The sequence below is a fragment of the Triticum aestivum genome, chromosome 6D (assembly GCF_018294505.1).
Source record: "Triticum aestivum cultivar Chinese Spring chromosome 6D, IWGSC CS RefSeq v2.1, whole genome shotgun sequence".
Taxonomy (NCBI): domain Eukaryota; kingdom Viridiplantae; phylum Streptophyta; class Magnoliopsida; order Poales; family Poaceae; genus Triticum; species Triticum aestivum.
Genome location: NC_057811.1, coordinates 57975316 through 57986833, shown reverse-complemented (window position 1 = coordinate 57986833; position 11518 = coordinate 57975316). Strand labels below are relative to the sequence as shown.

Here is an 11518-nt window from a genome sequence, read left to right as displayed (position 1 = left end):
TTTTAAGAAGGTTGCATCTTCTTCAAAACCACGTATGAAGCTTATTTGTAAGAGGCGTGCTACGCGTCCGCCGGCTGATCTTTTTAAAAGATCAGCCGGGTCGCGAGCCGTCGGATTTACCGCATCACACGGCCGAACGTGCCTCCATTCTGCAACATAGGTCTTGTTGCGGAATTATTTCTGCAACACAGGTCTTGTTGCGGAATTATTTCTGCAACGCATGACTTGTTGCAGACTTATTTCTGCAACAAAGTTGCGGAATTATTTCTGTGACGCATGTTTCGTTGCGGACTTATTTCTGCAACACCGGTCTTGTTGCGGATTTTTTTTGCAACGTCAGTTTTTTATACTTTTTGCAACTGAGGTTTTGTTGTAATTTTTTTAACTGAGGTCTTGTTGCAGAAATAATTCGCAAGAGAAGTTTTATTGTAAAACGTAGACCCGTTATAGAGTATTGCAACACTGCGTATGTTTCGGAAGCATAGCTCCTATTGCAAAAGCGAGTTTATTGAAGGATGGTATGCGGTAGGCGTGTCACGCAGGGAAGATGACGGACGCGGCCAGTTATCTGCCAGTTGATGATAAGTGTTTCCCTATTTGTAAATTGGAGCTTTGTCGAAAAAATATTTGTAAATTGGAGATTTTTTTTCCTGTTCGTCTCCCCTGGCCTGGTGGCCTGACCGCCTGAGCCTTCCCCTTTCTTCCTCCTCTGACTCTCCTCCCCCTCCTTTCCCCACCCGTATCACCGCCGAGCCGAGCCGAGCCGGGCTGACTCCAACTCCGGCCGCCCCGCCTCACAAGCACCACCACGGGTAAGTAATTTCTATTCTTCTCCTTCCCCTAGGTAGGAACGGTCTGCGTGCTGCTACTGCAGTCTCTTCTGCTTGCCTTATATCTGAGAACCAGCCCCAGCAGGTTCAGCTAGCGAGTGGCACGGTTAATTTGTACTTTTGACCCTGCACTGCAGATTCACTAATTGAGCTGCAGATTCTATCTTGTAGGTTGTTTACTTGTTTTTACCTTAATCCCTATGGAAATTAGTCCAGCTAAGCTACCCCCTAATCCCTATGGAAATTAGTCCAGCTAAGCTACCCCCTAATCCCTATGGAAATTAGTCCAGCTAAGCTACCCCCTAATCCCTATGGAAATTTGTACTTTTAACCCTGCACTGCAGATTGAGGACAACTAATTAATCCGCTGATTTATTTATTTAGTTTAGAGTTCAGGGAGTTCAGATCTGTAGTACCAGAGGTCCTTAGAATGAAACTGCTGGATCTACTACTACCTATAGCTAAGGCTGCTTAGGGATGGTACCCTCGCCCACCTCGTCACCGACCGAGAGGAATTGGACGGTGCTGCTTCCTGCTGGAGATTTCGGGCTGGCCCCCCAAGAACTTGATCTCACCTATGGCACTAAGTCCATAGTAAAACTGTCACCGAGGGTCAGAATGCTAGGACCATGCCGTGTTAAACTATTTCTTCTCACGCCGATTTTGTTTTCCTTGCCATCATTCGAAAATTTGTTCTCTTGTATTTAAATCTACACGAGTCATATTTTTTCACACTTTTCTTTTGTGTATGTATAGAAGGTCCAAGCTAGCTGACATAACATGACTGCAGAGAATTATTATATACCGTTACATATCTTAAAAGAGATTACAAATGGATTCTCAGCGGACTCAAGAATAGGAAGGGGTGGGTATGGAGACGTTTACAAGGTATGGCTTATTTACTTGAAATTTTGTGTTTCAACAAATATACCAGAACTAACAACAAATGACCCAGTCATAAACAAATATTTATGTATAATACTTATGTCAAGCAGGGAGTTTACAATAGGAGAGAGATTGCTGTGAAGTTGCTTCATGTTGATACGGTGCTAGGACTTGATGACCAACAATATATCAATGAAGTTGGTAACCTTTTGAAGGTTAAGCATCCAAATATCGTACAGTTACTTGGCTATTGTTATGAAATACAGAATGAACTAATTGAACACAATGGTGCAAATCAATTTAGCCAACACATATATAGTCCTCTGCTTTGAGTACTTGCAGTGTGGAAGCCTAGACAAGCATCTTTGTGGTATGAGAACTTAACATCAGCAAGATGATTTTCTTATGCGTTTAAGAAAAACTGAATTCGTAAACTCTCATTTGTGTAATATTCTCTTTGTCAACTTGTGTAGCACAATCTTTCGCACCTAATTGGAGCACACATTACAATATTATAAAGGGGATCTGTGAAGGTTTAAATTTCCTTCACGAATGCAAACCACAAATTTGTCATCTTGATTTGAAGCCGACCAATATATTACTAGACAGTTCCATGGAGCCTAAAGTGGCGGATTTTGGATTGTAAAGGCTATTCACTCCATCACACACACATATCACACAAAGAATCATAGGAACCCGGTAAGTTGCCCGTGAAATGCCTCATTTTGATTTTTCTTTCTTTTCTAATCGAACAAATGGAATATACACTCAGTGGCAGAGCTTGGGCTGAATCCCCCCCCCCCCCCGGGGGGGGGGGGGGGTGGCAGCACATTTCGCCCTAAGAAAGCTCCGCCAGTGTCTACGCTGATTGTGTCCTTGGTGTTACGCAGGAAGTACATGCCACCAGAATTCCTTAATGAAGGCAAAATCTCACCTAAGAATGACGTCTTCGGTTTCGGTGTTGTAATGATCGAGATAATGGCAGGACCTGCAGGTTACTCCAATTCTTTTGAAATGCATGATGTGGCACAATTAATGCAGCAGGTAAGAAAAAATATTGTCAGTTTTGGCACTCGAGTTCATATAACAAACCAGCATATATATGTTTGATGTCTATACTTTATGCATTATATTGTCCAATCAATGAGTTAATAACTTATTTGTTTAGTTATAACAAAAATTTATAAGCTAGATATACAAAGCTGTTTCTTTTATTGTTTTCGAAAAGGGAAAATGTTAGGTCCACCTGTTCAATAACAACCGGTACTGGATATCCACTTTATTTATACGGAACCCATATGGAACTTGCTTCGTGAACAAAGATGGTAAGCACATATCTATTCCCTTTTTATTTTTTTCTTCCAATTGACAAGATCCTTTCGATCTGCATTTTTGAGCAAGTACAAGGTAACCCTTCACATTATAACATTTTTCTGTTAGATGCATCCAGTATTCTCTAGCTAAACTAGTTATATGGAATGTCATATGTGACGCTTTTGGACAATAATATAGCTTATATATGGGAGCATATGTAACACTTTTGACTTAGTACCCATAAAGAGAAATCCCCCTGCACAATATATACCCGTACGTCATACTTTTGTATTGCCCACCTCAAGTTATATTTCTGTATTCCGGTTTTGTAGGTACTTACCAATTGTACAATGATTGAAGCCACATCGAATAACCGATCAGAGGAATTACGTCAGGTGAAAACGTGTATCGAATTAGCAATGCGTTGTGTGGATTCAGAAAGAGACAATAGGCCCTCTGTAGCAGATATCCTAGATACCCTGAATAAGACAGAAACTCATATTCCCAAGAGACAGGTATTATCTGCGTACTTGATGCAAACGAAACGCAAGTTAGAGCACTTATTTACAATTGGCATAAGACAGTTGTTTCTGCACATGGACTAGCTGTTGTACAGTTTGCAAATCCTTCTCCTTTCCCAGTCATTTTGTTTTTCAGATGCAAAACTTACTCTCTGTATCTTTTTTGATTCCTCGCTCTTTAATCTTTGTAGAAGAAATTTCATTTTAGTTTCGTCTAATTCCAGGAACGTAAGAATTAGAGTGCGCAAGTTCAAAATCGTGCCTTGCAGCGCGAGAGTGACTGCGGCATCGGACTCCTATGAGGCACCCGACAGGCTTAGAGGATAGGGTGATCGGAACAAGGAGGCTGTTGGAAATAACCCAAAGTTGCCTAGCTAAGTTTGAGTCAGAAAACGTGAGGTTTCCATATTTTGTTTGGCTTGGATGCCATATGTTAGTTTTAGCTACGCCATAGTTGCACGTGGCTTTGGTCGTGTATAAGGAGTACTATTCTGTGATGGATTAGCATACCTTGTTGATCATTGAGTCATTGTAACTTGGTTGCTATAAATAAAGGAGTGACCCATGTAATAGCAACATGCCTGCCGTGTCTGTGCGTTGTGTTTTGCCCATGATCTTCCACCAAGTTCAATCTAGTTGCCATAGCATGGTCAATCTGTGGGCTTAAACCAACATGGGCGGATCTGTCCTTGGGGCACTCTGTTGCATTCAGTTGGGAACTTAATTGAATCGGTGAAGGTGGTGAGTCTCAGCAGGCAAGTCTATGTGAAGCACATTTTTAATTTCAGGAAATGCTGCCTTTTTTCTAAGGTGCACGTCATTTTCACCTGGCATATAGTATAGCTTTTTCCTGCTGGTTTTCACGTTTTGTTAATCAAAACCTTCTATATAACTTAGCTTACTGAATAAAAGCATATCTATCCGGATCTTAATCGTGATAATTCGTCTGATCTTTCCATGTACTTACACATTAAAATGACTGGACAGAGTATTTTTCCTGAAGGTTTGCCAAGAGTCCAATGGAACAAAGATGGATGTGATTTTCGATTCTGGACTTTGAATTTGGAAATGGGCCATGCTGGTGTATGTAGTATTGATTAGCTAACGATTAATACTTCCCCTCACGGTTCCCCTCAAAATAGAAATAAAAATAAGGATTAGTTCTTCCACTAAAAAGCTAACTATTAGTATTATGTAAAAAGGTTGACAATTAATATCAAAGGGCGAAATTACCCTTTTTTTGCCATTTTTCCGATGGTGTACTGAAGCACACCCCTGGTCTGTTTGATTTCTAAGTACTAATCGTATGTCCTATCTTATTCACAGGAAAGTTAAATTGTGTTTCATTACTTTAAACGTCAAGATGAACTAAAATCAAATTTATTGCCTTGCAGCGTTGCTCTCAAATCAGTGTTCCCGGGCTGGAGAGGGCCAAGAAGAGGAAGAAGACGGGAGGGAACTTGAAGGGGATTGCAAAAGAACGTACCCATTTCACTGTCATGCAAGAAAATGCCCCTAGTCTGCTTGAAAACAGGGATCACCGGGAAACATCAGCAAAGATAGGAGCAGAAGTCGTAGGGAGGGAAATGGAAAAACAGGAAATTATGGCTCATTTATCTGGGAGTACCACACAAGAGATCACCTTCCTTTCGATATATGGTATTGGAGGCATTGGGAAGACAACCATGGCACAATTTGTTTTCAATGATTTCCAGTTCAAAGAGTACTCTCGGGTTTGGACCTATGTGTCCCAGACATTTGATTTAAAGAAAATTGGGAATTCTATAATAACACAACTATCCGGTAGCAAGAGTATGCATACTGACCTTCCGATGATAGAAAATAGCCTACAAAAGCTCCTTTCTGGTAAGAGGGTTCTAATCATCTTAGATGACCTGTGGGAGAGGGAATCCCCTCAGTTAAAAAAGTTGGAGAGTATGCTAAATCTGGGTGAAGGCGGCAAATTGGTGGTGGTAGTAACCACATGAGAAGAATCTGTTGCACATAAAATTCACACTGGCACAGTGAAGCCATATAAGCTAGCTCCCTTAACAGATGAAATTTGTTGGACTATCATAAAAAATAAAAGTTCATTTGAAAATAGAGCTGAAAGAGCGCAGTTAGAATTGATCGGAAAGGAAATTGCAAAGAAGTGTGGAGGTGTGGCTTTAGCAGCCCAGTCTATTGGGTATATGTTGTATGCTATGGAATTTGATGAATGGGTGTCGGTGAACAACAGTGAGATCTGGGACGTGCTTGCCTCAGGAGAATCAACTCATCATGTTCATGCATCCTTGCTGCTAAGCTATCACGTTATGGATAAATACTTGAAGTTATGCTTTGCTTATTGTGCAACCTTTCCAAAAGGTCACAAGATAGCTAAAGAAGATCTAGCTCACCAATGGATTGCTCTTGGACTTGTTGAGCCGTCAAGGACATTCTCTGATATACAAACCAGTCATAAATATATTCGTCATCTTTTTGGCATGTGCTTCCTTGAACATCCAAGGTCACAATGGGTGAGTTACCACAGTAATGAATACGTTAGGCAGCTTTTAGACATGTCCTTCGTTTTAATATCTTTTTTTTTTGCGGGTACTTCGTTTTAACATCTTAAGTCACAATTAATGGGTTGCTTACTGCATACCTCTGTGGGGATAATCTTTTGTTTTCTTCAACTTATGCAGATCATATGGTGCATATTCTCGTAGCAATGTTGACAACACCATTACATTGTGTTGGAATAATCTTATTACATAAATTGGAGCTCTCCCAACATACTACTTCTGTTCTCAAAATACTGATATTCAGCAATTGACACATCATTGATACCTAATGTTTTACTAATGTGGTTGTTTTAGAACTATCGATCATGTAGTTGAAATATAATATATGAAACTAAGACTGCATAATCATCTACTATTATTATTATTTCAAGACTACAAGCCAAATGTTCACATGTTTATGTCAGCGAGGGACCGGCTTTGCCTTTGTCATAGCTCTGGTTGTGCCTCTTGTCGGCTCCGCAGTTAAGAAGTTTACTTGTCAGGTAGGGGCCTTGAGATTAGTCGGTTCGTTGAGAAAATATAGAAAGCATTGTGAACTGCCTTAGGTGTGGATTTACCGTGCTCTAGAGCAGAAAATCCATCTCTTCTACTCCTTCCGTTCTCATTATATTTTTAGACTTCACGTGTGCATGTTTTTTCGGTTACCTTTTTTGTCTAGTTGTTAATGAAATCTGTTAAATACGTAATAACATGAAGGCTGTTTCGAATTCTGAAGTCTGATACTGTGCATACTATTAATGCAGACTTATATGGACGTCGATAATGGATTCTTGATCATGCATGACCTGGTGCACGATCTCGCAAGATCATTTCTGGCTGATAAAATTATTGTAGAGAGTCCTGCCTGCCAATATGCATGGCTGACAGATCATAGAAAGCTATTCAAGTCATCAATGAATCCACTCACCAAGCTATTTATGTCATCAATGAATCCACTTGCCAAGCTATTTAAGTCATCAGTGACTCCACTCGCCAAGATAAGGGCACTGCATTTTCTCGACCGTGCTTACTTGCAGCTTAATGGTGAAGCTTTTTCACCGGCTAAATGCCTCCTTGTCCTGGATTTAAGCAGATGTTGTGCACAAAAGCTGCCTGATTCTATGGGTCAACTGAGACAGTTGAGGTATCTCGATGTTTCATGGAACCCCGAGTTTACTGAATCTTCTGAATACCAAGCATCACCGGAGTCTATATTGATACCGAAAGCCCTGGGTTCCCTTAATGAACTCCAATATTTGAATTTATCAGGTCGCGGAAGACCCATAGGGCTGCCAGAGGTCATCAGCAAACTCACGGAACTCCGGTATTTGAATATATCTCATTGCAAGGGTTATTATTTATTGGACATCCCATCAGCAAACCAAAGTTTCATTGACTGTATCGGTACCCTTCCTAATCTGGAGCAGCTGGACATGTCTTTTAATAACTATGGTTTCTGTGTACCTGAAAGTTTCAGCAGGCTCAAGAAGCTGAACCTCTCCGGCTGCCAGTACATTGCTAGCCTTCCAGAAAATGTGGGGAAAGTGGATATTCCAAGGCTTTTTGGCTTGTTGTTCCCGCAAAAGGGAGGGTTTCCTGTGCGTGTGGTTGATAGTGAATCTAGCAGCAGTCTTGTCTGGCTTAAGCATACAAATCCTGATGTTTTGGGGATCGCCGATCTTGAAAATGTGAGGTCCGTGGAAGAGGCACGCAGTATAAGGTTGATGGAAAAACAGAGAATTAAAGAATTGTCATTGCAGTGGAGCGGAGGTGTGAGTTCTGTGGAACACATGGAGTTGCTAACAGAGCTAGTGCCACCAAGCTCTGTAAAGAATTTCAAGATAACACGTTACAAGGATGTCATGTTTCCGCACTGGTTTATGCATATAAACAAATATCTTCCTAATCTTGTGAGTTTGGAGATGTGGGGTGTGCTTTGCCACAGCCTACCAACAACACTCGTCCCACTACCCAACCTACGAAAGATTGTTCTCAGCAACATGCATAACCTGGAAGAGTTCAACACAGCATGCTCTATAGGCGAGGATGGTGCAAATGAGCTCACGTTGGCTAAACTTGAGTATCTGGCGTATATCACGTGCTGACAATGTGCTATCGTCATGGGGAGAGTGTGCGTCAAGCGCAGCTGCTTCCTCCTCATCTTCTTCTGTGAGTAAGCTAGAAGTTGAATACTCTGAGTTGCCTTTGCACCAGTGGAGATTGCTTCACCACCTACATCGTCTTAGTGATTTAACTATCTCCGATTGCAATGATCTGACCATCTCACCACAGATCTCCCGAGCCTTCACCTCCCTTGAATCACTGGAATTTCGTAGCCTGGAAAAATTGCCAGAGTGGTTAGGTGAGCTCACATCTCTTCGGCAGCTGAACTTAATATCCATCCGTCACCTACAGGAATTGCATGAGAACATGAGGCAGCTTAGACAGCTGCAATCGCTCCACCTGCACTTTTGCAATACGTCGACATCACCACCGCAATGGTTAGGAGAACTCACCTTGCTTAAGACACTTAAAATCACTTATTGCAAGGGCATCATTTCTTTACCGGAGAGCATACTCACCAACCTCCAAGAACTTTATATTTCGAACTGCCCTGAATTATATAGATGGTGTAAGTTAGAAGAGAACCAGATGAAACTAGCTCACATCAAGGAAAAGGTATATGTACTAAAAATCGCTCGTATGTTTTAGTGACTAGTTTTGTATAAAATTTATCATGTTTCACTTGTACATTGTCTGGTAAGTGTTGTTTGTTGTCTAATCTTGCCTTCTAATTCAAAGGATAATAAATGCAGCAAAGTTAACTCCGAGGTAAACCGGATTAGCTCTGTTAGACAACATTGTATTTGACAATAGTTTATCTACTTGCAGTTTATCTAGGAAACATTCGGCTCGAGGCATTTGGGAAACACTTCAGTGAGATGATAAGTATGATTTAGCATCTCCTGTATGCGATCCAGATGGCATGTTGACGATCGAGGATGGTGGTCCTTGGAGCTCTTCTGACGCCCCAGGTGGAGACCTTCACTTAGAATTACAGCGCTTTGATGATCTTCAATTGCATGTTTTGTTGCCTTTTATTTCCATGTGTTTTTATTTACTTCGGGCACCGATTGTTTGAATACTTCACTTTATTTCCCCTTTTGTATTGCGTGGCTAAATAACTTTTGCGTTGTGGGGCTAAATCACCCTGTAATAATTTCATGATTGTGTGCATCTTGAGGAATCTGGTAGCACCCAAACAGGTTGTAGCAATATAACTGTTCTTTACATACTATGCTTTGGCGGCGCCCCTGCTGGGGCCTCCTCCACGTTTTCCGATTAGCAGCAAATTCAGTGCATATAGGTGTCCCTCCAGCTCAGATGGGCATAAGTATCATGGCCTGTAGTTCCAAAAAAGACTCACCATCTTGTAACTGCTGCTGGTTGGTAGAGTAATTCTTTTGCAGGGTGATGTGATTGTGAACACATATATTTTTTCTTTTTTTTTGTGGGGATATATATTTTCTGTTATAGATGAAGTTTTCAAAATGGAAGTGGCATGTGGTGCTACTGGCGGTGCTTGTAGTGCAGCACCTATTGTGTTGTTACGGAACAATTTGTTAAACGTGACATAATATTGTGTGCGCAGGCCCTAGGCGTGTACAGCAAGGAGGATATGTCAACCGAAGGAGGAGTAGTTAGGCAGGATACTCGTGTAATCTTAATCTCCTCTTCTCTCTTATCTCTTGTATTCTTCTCCTCCAAGATGTACTCCTCAACAACTTGTACGCGTATCTCGGCTCACACCCGATCTATATAACACGTACCACGTCGGCCAGGATAGGCAAGACGTTTCCCGCATAGTCGCACATGGTATTAGAGCAATCTTCCTCCATCAATCTAGCTAGTCCATCTCCACCAAAAGTGCGCAGCAACCATGTCTTCCTCTGCCTCCTTCCAGCCGACGCTCAGCGGTGGAGTCCTGGAGAAGCTCTCCCGCACCAACTATGTTCTGTGGCGAACACAGATCACGCCGCAGCTGCGGGGCGCTGGCGTCTTCCACTACGTCGACGGCACGGCAACCGAACCGGTCAAAGTCCTTGTCACCAAGGACGCCGCCGGGAAGGAGACCGCTGGGCCGAATCCTCTTCATCCGATCTGGGTGAGGGAGGACCAACAGGTTCTTGGATGCCTGATCCAAAACCTCTCCAAGGAGGTGCTCGTCACGGTGACTACGATCACCATGGTGCGGGAACTCTGGGTGGCACTGGCAAGCATGTTCTTGTCGCAGTCACTCAGCCACATCAACAACATCTGCACAACGCTGATCAACGCGCAGAAGGGAAATCAATCGGTAGCCTCCTACTTCGCCGCCATGCGAGGTCTTGCCGATGAACTCGCCGCGGCCGACAAGTCCATCCAGGATGACGAGCTCATGTCCTACATCATCCACGGGCTAGACCAAGATTACCAGCCCCTGGTCTATGCTTTGGACGCCCGAGCTACTCCGGTAACCCTTGACGAGCTTTTTGCCATGCTTAGTAACTTTGACCAGCGCATGGCACAGTACCATGGCTCCAGTGGCGGCATCAGGTCGTCGGCCAACTCTGCTTCCAGGGGCCGCGGCGGCGGCCCTCGTTCGCGTGGCTCTCCCCGTGGCAAGGGGAGGTCTGGATCCGGCGGTGGTGGCTACTCCAACAACCCTCGCGGCGGCGGACGCTCCGGCAGCTCCAAAGGACGTCGCGGTGGCGGCTCCAACAAATCCTGTCCGGACATGCCTCGCTGCCAAATCTGCGGCAAGCCTGGTCATACGACGAAGGACTGCTGGTACCGCTACGAGGAGGATGATGACTCCTCGCAAGATGAAGAAAAGGTTGCCGCGGCGGCCGATGGTTCCTATGGAGTTGACACAAATTGGTATGTCGACAGTGGTGCCACCAACCACATCACCAACGAGCTCGAGAAGGTCACCATGAAGGAGAAATACCGTGGCAAAGATCAAATCCACACGGCCAGTGGTGAAGGTATGGGTATACGTCACATTAGCCATTCAATTTTTAATACCCCTAGTCGAAAAATTCATCTCAAAAGAATCTTGCATGTTCCTAGTGCCCACAAAAATCTTTTTTCCGTTCATAGAATTGCTATTGACAATCATGTTTTTCTCGAGTTTCATCCTTATTTCTTTTTGATCAAGGATCAGGCAACGAACAAAATCCTCTATCGAGGTAGATGTGTTCGAGGGCTCTACCCATTGATTCCGGAGTTTAGAAGATTCAATAAGCAAGCTTGTGGTGCTATCAAGCTTTCGTCCACACGATGGCACGATCGTTTAGGACATGCCTCTTTTTCTTTGGTTGAAAAATTGCTTAGGAAAAATAAGCTCCCGTTTGTTGGTGAGTGCAATATTGAAACTATT

The 11518-nt window shown here is 43.0% G+C and overlaps 1 pseudogene; it reads left to right on the top strand.

Moving 5' to 3' along the window:
- Positions 1-547: 547 nt before the first annotated feature.
- Positions 548-9389, top strand: LOC123142431 (putative disease resistance protein RGA3; annotated as a pseudogene).
- The last annotated feature ends 2129 nt before the right edge of the window (positions 9390-11518 follow it).